The sequence below is a fragment of the Leucopleurus acutus genome, assembly GCF_964270905.1.
Source record: "Leucopleurus acutus genome assembly, chromosome: 5".
NCBI lineage: Eukaryota > Metazoa > Chordata > Mammalia > Artiodactyla > Delphinidae > Leucopleurus > Leucopleurus acutus.
In genome coordinates, this window is record NC_139147.1 from 142,196,910 (window position 1) to 142,211,262 (window position 14,353).

General features: G+C 40.6%; 1 protein-coding gene across 14 annotated transcripts in view; it reads right to left on the bottom strand.

The window, feature by feature from the left end:
* The window catches only part of THRB (thyroid hormone receptor beta), a 393,807-nt gene that overhangs the window by 316,360 nt on the left and 63,094 nt on the right, over positions 1–14,353 (bottom strand). For 7 of the 14 annotated variants that reach the window (XM_082840498.1, XM_082840499.1, XM_082840497.1 and 4 more), the window contains exon 2: positions 1,568–1,632. The exons of the other annotated variants lie outside the window; for them this stretch is intronic. The gene's annotated coding sequence lies outside the window, so the exon portion shown is untranslated. The remainder of the gene's footprint in view (positions 1–1,567; positions 1,633–14,353) is intronic. 14 annotated transcript variants of the gene reach the window in all.

A 14,353-nucleotide genomic window follows, 5' to 3' on the forward strand; every position in this document is an offset into this window, starting at 1 on the left:
CTATACACACACACACATACACATTTTTCTGCAAACTTAACCGAGAATAACTGAGAGTATTAAAACAGTTTTAATTACTAATATTCAAGAGAAAATAGCAGTTGTTTTTTGGTGGATGAACTTGTTAGTCTTCCTTCTTGACTCACTCCCAGCGGCTTTTATCAAAAATATCAGAAAGAGACTAAGATTTGAAAATTTCCACTAATTCCTTCCATTGCCTCCTTTCCCTTCCATTCAAACAAGGAAGATTTGCATACTTTCTCTAGCTTATGTGTCTTTAATCTGTCTAAGCAATGCATTTTCCAAGAAGCAGATTCTGTATTTTCACCACTAACGTTTCCCTGTGGATCAAAGTGGCCAGAATCTTAAAGTGAAAAATGTCGAATCAGTCCAAAGACAGTATAAACAATTAAATCCATATTCTCAACTTTAGTCCCTCATGTGACTTGAAGGAAATAATCCTTTTTCCTCTCCTCCAATATTTATTGTTCTCATTTTGTCAATAAACAAATTTCTATTGAGTACTACTATGTGTCTGGCATCGGCTACTGAAAATCAACGCAATGGACAGTATTGCTATTCTTAGGCACAGATGTTATTTCAGAGACATCCTTCAGATATTGTAAAGAATGTTCTTTGCCATACGGTAGCAGCATCAGGCATAGAGTTGATGGGTGTCTCTATCTCATGTGATCAAACCCATCTCTTAGCCTCCAATTCTCTTTTGGGAATATGCTCTCAGCAGGATTAATTATCAGTGTAACCAGCAAGATTGGTGTTTGTTTAAGGTTCAGCTTCACTAAGTCTTGACAAGCTTTCTTTCACCTTCCCTAGCACAATTTGGTTGTCAGCAGCATGGTCACATGTCAGAATAAAATCAATAAAGCTGGAGTAAAGGATGAGCTGAAGCTTGCAAAGAAAATGCTGAGTAAGTAAAAATGCATTTTGGTTATGTTCAGGGCAAGAAGAATAGGAAGGGCTAGACTCCTGGCTTGAGCCAGATGGTGCAATGTAGCATATGACAAAGGGGAAGGAAAACGGTCCTTCTCCCTGTGGCTTTTGTCATGTTTATCGGAAGAACGACCCTCAAACTGTAAAGAAGAGACCTGAAATGGTTAATTTTAGTAGTAGACTGAAAAAATGAGAAGATGGAAAGTGAGTACCTAATTGTGTTTAAGTCTCTAGGCTCAGGTGCATTAGATCTTCAGAAGTAATGGAGAGAAACAAGCAACCAACAAAAAGTTTTTCTCATTGTTGTAGATGAGAAAAGTAAATTTTGTCTTGATTATCAAAAGCGGGACCTGAGGGCAGTGGGGGGAGAAAAGTGGGTGTGGGAAACAATATCATACCGGTAACACCTGTAATTCTAGAAGTTATACTTAAATACATGGTTTATGAATATTATTGAAAGAAAGTGAAATAAGGTAACCAATAAAGAGTAGCAATGGGTTGGGGAGGAGACATAAACAAATATATGATATGTGCTATTTGACAATATGATAAAACAAATATGTTAAATTATATTTTATGTGCATTTGCATCAAGGTATACCAGTGGCATCACATACCTATTTCAGCAAGATGCTTGACAAAGTCTTGTAAGGTATCCTGGGGTAAGATAGTAGGATGTGACCTAAATGACAAAGAATGAATAGATGAGTTGAACAGCTGAGAATTAATTAATCAACGTCAATTGAGCTATTGAGCCTTCTCCTGTCAAAAACTGTATCGATGTGGATGCAGATAGAGAGGATTATCATCACTGAATGGTTGTGAATACTTGAAATAATATAATCATGTATATAAAATGATCTGATAAAATGAATTGGATAAAATTTGGAGAGGAAAATATAAAGTACTGCATTTATTAGAAAACATAATTAGGAAGTACAGGGTGCAGAGTTGAGGGAGACCTGAATGACAGCTGTTTAGAAGAAAAAAACTGAGTCAACAGAGTGATATGGTGGCACATATGAAAAAGAAATTGTAGTGAAATCTTAGAGAAAAGAGTGACAGAACATATTCCTTGCCCCCCTCACTCCTGTTTGCCATGGTCACCCTGGTGGCGATGGGGACTTTATAACATACTGGCATGTGCTATGAGAGGATATCACCATAAGCAAGAGATAGCCCTGTTTGTTCTGCTATTGATACACTATGGAATCTATCAGGATGCTCCTAATAAACTGGCTGACCTTGGATATAAGTGAATTATGGAATGAAAGATCCAGGATCCTTAGAGCAGGGCAGAAGAATGGAAAACAAAAGAGGAAAAGGAAAGCAAACCTGAGGTGCTCACACAGAAACAGATGGTCCAACGAAATAGAATAGAAAGACCAAAAGCAGTCTCACATAATCGAAATTTTAATTTATGAAAGCCTTGGCACTGAAGACCAAGACGGGAAATTATGCTAGTATAACTGTTTTTCAAATGAGAAAAATGAAATTGGATCCCTATCTCATGCAATAGAACAGAAAAATCCACTCCAGATGCATTGTAGACTTAAATATAAAGGTAAAATTTTAAAACATTTAGAAAAAATATAAAATAGGGATGGAAGGATTTCTTAAGCAAAATTCAAAAATTACTAGGCATAAAAGAACAGACTGATAAATCTGGCCACGGTACACACACATACACACACACACACACACACAACCCTATGAACTAAGAAATAGGGGGTTGATATGAGCAGCAATTCACAAAAAAGGAAACATCGATGGTAAATAAGTATGAAAAGACATTCAACCTCATTAGAAATCAAGGCAATGCTTTTTCAGACCACAATAAAATACATTTTAGATGGGTTAAATTTAAGAGGCTGACATTACCAAATGTTATCAAGGATGTGCAGCAACAAGAACTCTACCACAGGGGCTTCCGGGAAGATGGCGGAAGAGTAAGACGCGGAGATCACCTTCCCCCCCCACAGATACACCAGAAATACATCTACACGTGGAACAACTCCTACAGAACACCTACTGAACGCTGGCAGGAGACCTCAGACCTCCCAAAAGGCAAGAACCCCCCCCCCCCCCACGTACCTAGGTAAGGCAAAAGGAAAAAGAATAAACAGAGACAAAAGGATAGGGACGGGACCTGCACCTCTGGGAGGGAGCCGTGAAGGAGGAAAAGTGTCCACACACTAGGAAGCCCCTTCGCGGGCGGAGACTGCGGGAGGCGGAGGGGGAAAGCTTGGGAGCCGCGGAGGAGAGCACAGCAACAGGGGTGCGGAGGGCAAAGCAAAGAGATTCCAGCGCAGAGGATCAGGGCCGACCGGCACTCACCAGCCGAGAGGCTTGTCTGCTCACCCGCCGGGGCGGGCGGGTCTGGGAGCTGAGGCTCAGGCTTCGGTCGGAGCGCAGGGAGAGGACTGGGGTTGGCGGCGTGAACACAGCCTGCAGGGGGTTAGTGCGCCACGGCTAGCCGGGAGGGAGTCCGGGGAAAAGTCTGGAGCTGCCGAAGAGGCAAGAGACTTTTTCTTCCCTCATTGTTTCCTGGTGCGCGAGGAGAGGGGATTAAGAGCGCTGCTTAAAGGAGCTCCAGAGACGGGCGCAACCCGCGGCTAACAGCGCGGACGCCAGAGACGGGCATGAGACGCTAAGGCTGCTGCCGCCGCCACCAAGGGGCCTGTGTCCGAGCACAGGTCACTATCCACACCCCCTTCCGGGAGCCTGTGCAGCCCGCCACTGCCAGGGTCCCGGCATCCAGGGACAACTTCCTCAGGAGAACGCACGGCGCGCCTCAGGCTGGTGCAACGTCACGCCGGCAGCGCCGCAGGCCCGCCCCGCACTGCGTGCCCCTCCCCCCCCCCACCCCGCCCCCGGCCTGAGTGAGCCAGAGGCACCGAATCAGCGGCTCCGTTAACCCAGTCCTGTCTGAGCGAAGAACAGACGCCCTCCGGTGACCTACAGGCAGAGGCGGGGCCAAATCCAAAGCTGAGACCCTGGGATCTGTGAGAACAAAGAAGAGAAAGGGAAATCCCTCCCAGCAGCCCCAGGAGCAGCGGATTAAAGCTCCACAATCAACTTTATGTACCTGCACCTGCGGAATACATGTATCCAAAAGGAATCATCCCAAATTGAGGAGGTGGACTTTGAGAGCAAGATTTATGCTATATAGCTTTGCTTACACCATTTGTTCTAGGGTTCTATCCGTCCATTTTTTTTTTTGTATTTTTAATATTTTTTCTTAATTATTTTTTATTTTAATAAATTTATTATATTTTATCTTTATTTTATTTTACTTTATCTTCTTTCTTTCTTTTTTCTTCCTTCCCTCCCTCCTTCCTTCCTCCCTCTTTTCTTTCTTTCTTTCTACTTCTACTAATTCTTTCTTTCTACATTTTCTCCCTTTTATTCTGAGCCATGTGGATGAAAGGCTCTTGGGCTGCAGCCAGGAGTTAGTGCTGTGCCTATGAGGTGGGAGAGCCAACTTCAGGACACTGGTCCACAAGAAACCTCCGAGCTCCAAGAAATATCAAACGGTGAAAATCTCCCAGAGATCTCCATCTCAACACCAGCACCCAGCTTCACTCAACGACCACCAAGCTACAGAGCTGGACATCCTATGCCAAACAATTAGCAAGACAGGAACACAACACCACCCATTAGCAGAGAGACTACCTAAAATCATAATAAGTCCACAGACACCCCAAAACACACCACCACACGTGGACCTGCCCACCAGAAAGATAAGATCCAGCCTAATCCACCAGAACACAGGCACTAGTCCCCTCCACCAGGAAGCCTACACAACCCACTGAACCAACCTTAGCCACTTGGGACACACACCAAAAACAACGGGAACTACGAGCCTGCAGCCTGAAAAAAGGAGACCCCAAACACAGTAAGATAAGCAAAATGAGAAGGCAGAAAAACACACAGCAAATGAAGAAGCAAGATAAAAACCCACCAGACCTAACAAATGAAGAAGAAATAGGCAGTCTACCTAAAAAAGAATTCAGAATAATGATAGTAAACATGATCCAAAATCGTGGAAATAGAATAGACAAAATGCAAGAAACATTTAACAAGGACCTAGAAGAACTAAAGATGAAACAAACAACGATGAACAACACAATAAATGAAATTTAAAATACTCTAGATGGGATCAATAGCAGAATAACTGAGGCAGAAGAACGGATAAGTGACCTGGAAGATAAAATAGTGGAAATAACTACTGCAGAGCAGAATAAAGAAAAAAGAATTAAAGGAACTGAGGACAGTCTCAGAGACCTCTGGGACAACATTAAACGCACCAACATTCGAATTATAGGGGTTCCAGAAGAAGAAGAGAAAAAGAAAGGAACTGAGAAGATATTTGAAGAGATTATAGTTGAAAACTTCCCTAATATGGGAAAGGAAATAGATAATCAATCCAGGAAGAACAGAGAGTCCCATACAGGATAGTCCCAAGGAGAAATACGCCAAGACACATATTAATCAAACTATGAAAAATTAAATACAAAGAAACTATCTTAAAAGCAGCAAGGGAAAAACAACAAATAACACACAAGGGAATCCCCATAAGGTTAACAGCTGATCTTTCAGCAGAAACTCTGCAAGACAGAAGGGACTGGCAGGACATATTGAAAGTGATGAAGGACAAAAACCTGCAACCAAGATTACTCTACCCAGCAAGGATCTCATTCAGATTTGATGGAGAAATTAAAACCTTTACAGACAAGCAAAAGCTGAGAGAGTTCAGCACCACCAAACCAGCTTTACAACAACTGCTAAAGGAACTTCTCTAGGCAAGAAGCACAAGAGAAGGAAAAGACCTACAATAACAAACCCAAAACAATTAAGAAAATGGGAATAGGAACATACATATCGATAATTACCTTAAATATAAATGGATGAAATGCTCCCACCAAAAGACACAGATTGGCTGAATGGATACAAAAACAAGACCCATATATTTGCTGTCTACAAGAGACCCACTTCAGACTAGGGACACATACAGACTGAAAGTAAGGGGATTGAAAAAGATATTTCATGCAAATGGAAATCAAAAGAAAGCTGGAGTAGCAATTCTCATATCAGACAAAATAGACTTTAAAATAAAGACTCTTACAAGAGACAAGGACACTACATAATGATCAAGGGATTGATCCAAGAAGAAGATATAACAATTGTAAATATTTATGCACCCAACATAGGAGCACCTCAATACATAAGGCAAATACTAACAGCCATAAAAGGGGAAATCGACAGTAACACATTCATAGTAGGGGACTTTAACACCCCACTTTCACCAATGGACAGATCATCCAAAATGAAAATAAATAAGGAAACACAAGCTTTAAATGATACATTAAACAAGATGGACTTAATTGATATTTATAGGACATTCCATCCAAAAACAACAGAATACACATTTTTCTCAAGTGCTCATGGAACATTCTCCAGGATAGATCATATCTTGGGTCACAAGTCAAGCCTTGGTAAATTTAAGAAAATTGAAATTGTTTCAATTATCTTTTCCAACCACAATGCTATGAGACTAGATATCAATTACAGGAAAAGATCTGTAAAAAATACAAACATATGGAGGCTAAACAATACACTACTTAATAATGAAGTGATCACTGAAGAAATCAAAGAGGAAATAAAAAAATACCTAGAAACAAATGACAATGGAGACACGACAACCCAAAATCTACAGGATGCAGCAAAAGCAGTTCTAAGAGGGAATTTATAGCAATACAATCCTACCTTAAGAAACAGGAAACATCTCGAATAAACAACCTAACCTTGCACCTAAAGCAATTAGAGGAAGAAGAACAAAATAGCCCCAAAGTTAGCAGAAGGAAAGAAATCATAAAAATTAGATCAGAAATAAATGAAAAAGAAATGAAGGAAACGATAGCAAAGATCAATAAAACTAAAAGCTGGTTCTTTGAGAAGATAAACAAAATTGATAAACCATTAGCCAGACTCATCAAGAAAAAAAGGAAGACGACTCAAATCAATAGAATTAGAAATGAGAAAGGAGAAGTAACAACTGACACTGCAGAAATACAAAGGATCATGAGAGATTACTACAAGCAACTCTATGCCAATAAAATGGACAAACTGGAAGAAATGGACAAATTCTTAGAAATGCACAACCTGCCAAGACTGAATCAGGAAGAAATAGAAAATATGAACAGACCAATCACAAGCACTGAAATTGAAACTGTGATTAAAAATCTTCCAACAAACAAAAGCCCAGGACCAGATGGCTTCACAGGCGAATTCTATCAAACATTTAGAGAAGAGCTAACACCTATCCTTCTCAAACTCTTCCAAAATATAGCACAGGGAGGAACACTCCCAAACTCATTCTATGAGGCCACCATCACCTTGATACCAGAACCAGACAAGGATGTCACGAAGAAAGAAAACTATAGGCCAATATCACTGATGAACGTAGATGCAAAAATCCTCAACAAATACTAGCAAACAGAATCCAACAGCACATTAAAAGGATCATACACCATGATCAAGTGGGGTTTATTCCAGGAATGCAAGGATTCTTCAATATATGCAAAACAATCAATGTGATACACCATATTAACAAATTGAAGGAGAAAAACCATATGATCATCTCAATAGATGCAGAGAAAGGTTTCGACAAAATTCAACACCCATTTATCATAAAAACCCTGCAGAAAACAGGCATAGAGGGAGCTTTCCTCAACATAATAAAGGCCATATATGACAAACCCACAAGCAACATCATCCTCAATGGTGAAAAACTGAAAGCATTTCCACTAAGATCAGGAACAAGACAAGGTTGCCCACTCTCACCACTCTTATTCAACATATTTTTGGAAGTTTTAGCCACAGCAATCAGAGAAGAAAAGGAAAGTAAAGGAATCCAAATCAGAAAAGAAGAAGTAAAGCTGTCACTGTTCACAGATGACATGATACTATACATAGAGAATCCTAAAGATGCTACCAGAAAACTTAGAGCTAATCAATGAATTTGGTAAAGTAGCAGGATACAAAATTGATTCACAGAAATCTCTGGCATTCCTATACACTAATGATGAAAAATCTGAAAGTGAAATTAAGAAAACACTCCCATTTACCATTGCAACAAACAGAATAAAATATCTAGGAATAAACCTACCTAAGGAGACAAAAGACCTGTATGCAGAAAATTATAAGACACTGATGAAAGAAATTAAAGATGATACAAATAGATGGAGAGATATACCATGTTCTTGGATTGAAAGAATCAACATTGTGAAAATGACTCTACTACACAAAGCAATCTACAGATTCAGTGCAATCCCTATCAAACTAACACTGGCATTTTTCACAGAACTAGAACAAAACATTTCACAGTTTGTATGAAAACACAAAAGACCCCAAATAGCCAAGGCAATCTTGAGAACGAAAAACGGAGCTGGAGGAATCAGGCACCCTGACTTCAGACTATACTACAAAGGTACAGTTATCAAGACAGTATGGTACTGGCACAAAAACAGAAAGATAGATCAATGGAACAGGATAGAAAGCCCAGAGATAAACCCATGCACATATGGTCACCTTATCTTTGATAAAGGAGGCAGGAATGTACAGTGGAGAAAGGACAGCCTCTTTAATAAGTGGTGCTGGGAAAACTGGGCAGGTACATATAAAAGTATGAGAGTAGATCACCCTCTAACACCATACACAAAAATAAGCTCAAAATGGATTAAAGACCTAAATGTAAGGCCAGACACTATCAAACTCTTAGAGGAAAACATAGGCAGAACACTCTATGACATAAATCACAGCAAGATCCTTTGTGACCCACCTCCTAGAGAAATGGAAATAAAAACAAAAATAAACAAATGGGACCTAATGAAACTTCAAAGCTTTTACACAGCAAAGGAAACCATAAATAAGACCAAAAGACAACCCTCAGAATGGGAGAAAATATTTGTAAATGAAGCAACTGACAAAGGATTAATCTCCAAACTTTATAAGCAGCTCATGCAGCTCAATAACAAAAAAAAAAAACAAACCAATCCAAAAATGGGCAGAAGATCTAAATAGACATTTCTCCAAAGAAGATATACAGACTGCCAACAAACACATGAAAGAATGCTCAACATCACTAATCATTAGAGAAATGCAAATTAAAACTACAATGAGATATCATCTCACACCAGTCAGAATGGCCATCATCAAAAAATCTAGAAACAATAAATGCTGGAGAGGGTGTGGAGAAAAGGGAACCCTCTTGCACTGTTGGTGGGAATGTAAATTGATACAGTCACTGTGGAGAACAGTATGGAGGTTCCTTAAAAAACTACAAATAGAACTACCATATGACCCAGCAATCCCACTACTGGGCATATACCCTGAGAAAACCATAATTCAAAAAGAGTCATGTACCAAAATGTCCATTGCAGCTCTATTTACAATAGCCCAGAGATGGAAACCTCCTAAGTGTCCAACATTGGATGAATGGGTAAAGAAGATGTGGCACATATATACAATATTACTCATCCATAAAAAAAACGAAATTGAGCTATTTGTAATGAGGTGGATAGACCTAGAGTCTGTCATACAGAGTGAAGTAAGTCAGAAAGAGAAAGACAAATAGCGTATGCTAACACATATATATGGAATTTAAGAAAAAAAATGTCATGAAGAACCTAGGGGTAAGACAGCAATAAAGACACAGATCTTGAGGATATGGGGAGTTGAGGATATGGGGACTTGAGGATATGGGGAGGGGGGACTTGAGGATATGGGGACTTGAGGATATGGGGAGGGGGAAGGGTGAGCTGTGACAAAGCGAGAGAGAGGCATGGACATATATACACTACCAAACGTAAGGTAGATAGCTATTGGGAAGCAGCTGCATAGTACAGGGAGATCAGCTCGGTGCTTTGTGACTGCCTGGAGGGGTGGGATAGGGAGGGTGGGAGGGAGGGAGATGCAAGAGGGAAGAGATATGGGAACATATGTATATGTATAGCTGATTCACTTTGTTATAAAGCAGAAACTAACACACCATTGTCAAGCAATTATACTCCAATAAAGATGTAAAAAAAAAGAACTCTACCACAGTGCTGGAGGGAGTGTCAATAGGTTCAACTTCTTTAAAAAATAATTTTGAATTAGTAAAGAATGCATTTACCTTCTGACCCAGCAATTCTATCCCTAGAGAAACCCTTACTCACGTGCACCAAGAGACCTGTTCAAGAAAATTCACAGCAGCATTGTTTGTAATAGCAAATCACTGGAAATAAACTCCTTCAACAGGAAATAACCCAAGAGTCCATCCATAGAAAAACAAATAAAGTGATATGTTCACACAACAGAATATTACGCAGCAAGGGTAAATGAGCAAGTTCTAGCCTTACATAATAGGTAGAGCTTAGAAATACAACTGTGAATGAAAAAGCAAGTTACGGGAAATTATATATGGCATGCTACTATTTTTATAAAGCCCATAGACAAGCAAAATTTTAAAATATTTATTATTTAGGGGAGATATACACACATAATAAAACTTTTAAAAATTCCTTATGATAAACATAGAATTTATAACTATATCTCAGTGGAGGGAGATAGGAGATAGGATGAACAAGGAACATTGTATATATTCAATATCAACTATATTGCAATGTCCTACTTCCTAAATTGGGCAATAATTTCATGGGAGATGTATTTCATTATTAAGTTTCATAGCCTGTGTGTGTGTGTGTGTATAGTAAGATGTAAATATTTATAACTAAAATAAATTAAGGAAAGGACACACACACACACCCCCCCCCAAGCAAAGCAGGCCTTCTTAACCCCATCAAAGCTGACCACATGGGCTTCCCTGCTGGCGCAGAGGTTGGGAGTCCGCCTGCCAATGCAGGGGACACGGGTTCGTGCCCCGGTCCGGGAAGATCCCACATGCCTCGGAGCGGCTGGGCCCGTGAGCCATGGCCGCCGAGCCTGCGCGTCCGGAGCCTGTGCTCCGCAACGGGAGAGGCCACAGCGGTGAGAGGCCCGCGTACCGCAAAAAAAAAAAAAAAAAGCTGACCACGTAGCACTTACAAGTGATCAAGGTGTAAAGGAAAGTTTTGCTTCTTTCTCTGGATATCAAGTGGGTTATCAGTCAAGCTGCAGCTTAAAATGGTTTCTTTCTGTCTTTCTGGAAATGGGCTGGTCTGTCCAACTTTCCATTTATTCTATGTCAATAAGGCAATATGACAGAGGTACACTTTCCAATTAAGGGAAAAGAACATCTCAGCTGTACTCAGTATGATTAAACTACAGCTGCATATCATCTTCAATCCTAGGAACCATATTTTGTGAGAAGTATTTGACAAACTGGGGAGTTTCTAGGGGAAGCTAATGTAGACAGGAGGATGTCGAAAATCCATTGCAGATGAACAGCTAACTAGATCTGAACTTGAGCCACTCAACTGTGAGAAGAGAGAGATTCGGAAAAATGAGGTAGATGACCTCAAAACTGAAAAAGAAATGCTGTCAAGTTTAAACATTTTTAGCTTTATTCTGCATACAGAGTGGCCACCTACTACTAATGGGTAGAAATATATTGAAGCTGACTGAAGCTTTGAAAATTAAAATACCAGCTCACAGCAGCTAGCAGGATGAGTAACTGGAGGACGGCCTATTATAGTTCAAGAATTACCTAGAGCTGTTACAGAATGTTATCCTTTAAAAGAAAAACAAAGCTTAGAACCTTTTTCCTTATAATGGATTATATTTTATAATGCAGACCACAGGCTTAGTATAGTTTTTTTTTGGTCTAAAAATCTAATAATACTAGATCATATGTACCTTGAGCTTAAGTATATCATTTATTTTTTCCTCCTTGTAATTCAGTTCCAGAGACAGTGGTAAAGAATGAATGACTGTGGTCCTTAGGAACCATCTAACTCTGTGGAAGTTACTTAATCTCTTTGAGCCTCGGTTTCCTCAGCTATAGAAAAGTACCTCTCTGCACGATGCCCCCCTCCCAATATGTCCACATTCTAGTCCCTGGGACCTGTGATTATGGTACCATATTTTTGTAAATGGGATTAGGTGAAGGATTTCATGATGAGGAAATCATCCTGGATTAGCTGATAGGCCCAGTATAACCACAAAGGCCCAGTATAATCACAAAGGTTCTTAGAACCTTTGAACTCCTTTCAAAGGTTCTTAGAACCTTTGAACTCCTTTCAGGAGGAAGCAGAGGCAGAGGAGAAGATGAGGTGATGATGGAAGCAGAGACTGGAATAATGTCCTTTGAAGATGGCAGAAGGGGCCATAAGCCAAGGAAAAGAGGTGGCCACTAGAAGCTATAACAGCCAAGGAAATTGGTGCTCCCCACAGAGCCTACAGAAGGAACCAGGTGTGCAGACCCCTTGACTTCAGTGCTGTGGAACTCATTTCAGAATTCTGACCTCCAAACTCTAAGATCATACTGATACATCTGTGTCGCTTAAAGTAACTAACTTGTGGTAACTTGTTACTGCAGCAATAGGAAATGAATACATCCTCTCACAGGGTTTTGGTGAGGATCCAGTGAGATAACCCAGTAAAAAGTTCTTGGCTTCTCAAAGGGGGAAGGGGGTGGTGGCATGAATTGGGAGACTGGGATTGACATATATATACTACTATGTATAAAATAGATAACTGAGAACCTACTGTATCCCATAGGGAACTCTACTCAGTGGTCTGTGGTGACCTAAATGGGAAAGAAATCTGAAAAAGATGTATGTATATGTATGGCTGATTCACTTTGCTGTACAGCAGAAACTAACACAACATTGTAAAGCAATTATACTCCAATAAAAATTAATTTAAAAAGAAGTTCTTGGCTTCTATTACTGTTGTCATCCACCTAATTTACCCCCCAATGAAGGTTCAGTCTCACAATCAACTGTATTAGCGTGCCCTTAGTTATCTGCCCTCACAAGGCATTTTTATACCTTTGTGTATATCAATGAGGCTGGGAAAGGGTTCTGGGCGGGAGTCAGGCATTCACAGCCATTAATGGTGCGGGTCCTGACAGGTGCTTGTCTTCTCCAGGTCATTCCTCAGCCATAAGTAGAGACTAGATCCTTTCAAGCTCTAAAGTTCAATGATTATATGCTCTTTTAGGTAGCCCAATGAATGGTTTCTGAGTCCACCCTCTCTCCCTCTCTTCTGGTTGAACCTCTAGCCAGTGGCTGAATTATCTAGTGCCAACTGCCCCTAGGTTACCTTTGCTCTGGGCACTGATTAACCAGGCAGACCTAATTCCATGATTAAAACAAACAAACAAACAAACAAAAAGATGAAAAGAGGTGGAGCAGTTCCTAGCTTAAATTTATCCTTAAAAAGGTATTCAATGTTTTACAAAGAAGGTTCTTAGCAAAAAAAGCTTAGCTCTAAGAGTCCATATAGACTTCCCCTGGGTCCTTCTGTCTTTAATTCAAGGCTATCACTTTCAAGAACAGAGTTGGCTGGCCATTCTCACCAAGTGCTCTGCCCAGGCTCTTATCCTCCGAAGTGGCAGGACGTTTGACACACTTTCCTTGTTGCTAAAGGTGTAGATAACAGGACATGTGCATCAAAAATGACCAAAATAGAACAGGCACCAAAGTGCCGTGGACACAACCTCTCTTTCCTATCTCTGCTTTTTCCAACTCACCATGGAGAGAAAGTCTGTGAGAAAGCTTTGCCATATATAAATTATTCTGCAAATGCAAAGAATTCTTTTTTTTTTTTTAAACTCAGTGTTGGGTTAGATGTCTTGATAGAGACATGGACCATATTCAGCCGCCCCACAGAAGAACAATTACTTCAACCCGAGGAAATCCAGAAAACTTCGTAAAATCATTGTGAAAGAAGAACAGATCTTAGCTAGAGAAAATGAGGAGGATATGTTGGGGAGAAAAAAACAATGATAGTGCAAAGGCAGAAAAGCCTCCTGTAAAAATAGTAAGAAGTTTGTTTGTCTGGCATACAGAGGGGAGGGGCAGACAGTAGCAGGAAAGGGGGCTTAGGTCCCTCCTGGGCTTCTGAATTTTATCGTGCAGAGTTCAATTATCATACGGGACAGGGCGTGTTCAGGTTGCGTTTTTGGAAAATAAAAACTAAAAATCGGGTAGAGGGATCCAGGATGCTGGGGTAGCCTAGGCCTGGGATAGGGGCTCTGGCCTGGGGATGCAGGGAAGGTGCTGGATGGGAGCAACCTTCACTGGCAACACCTGGATGTTGGGGAGAAGTCCGTAATGGCCTGGAGGTTTCCAGCTTGGCTCATAGGTGCAGGGCGACATCACTGGCCAGTCATCGGAAACAAGGGGGAGGTGGGGGGGGGGGGAGAGTGAGAGAGCAAAGTTTAAACCACAGGCGCTAAACCTAGGACACTGGAT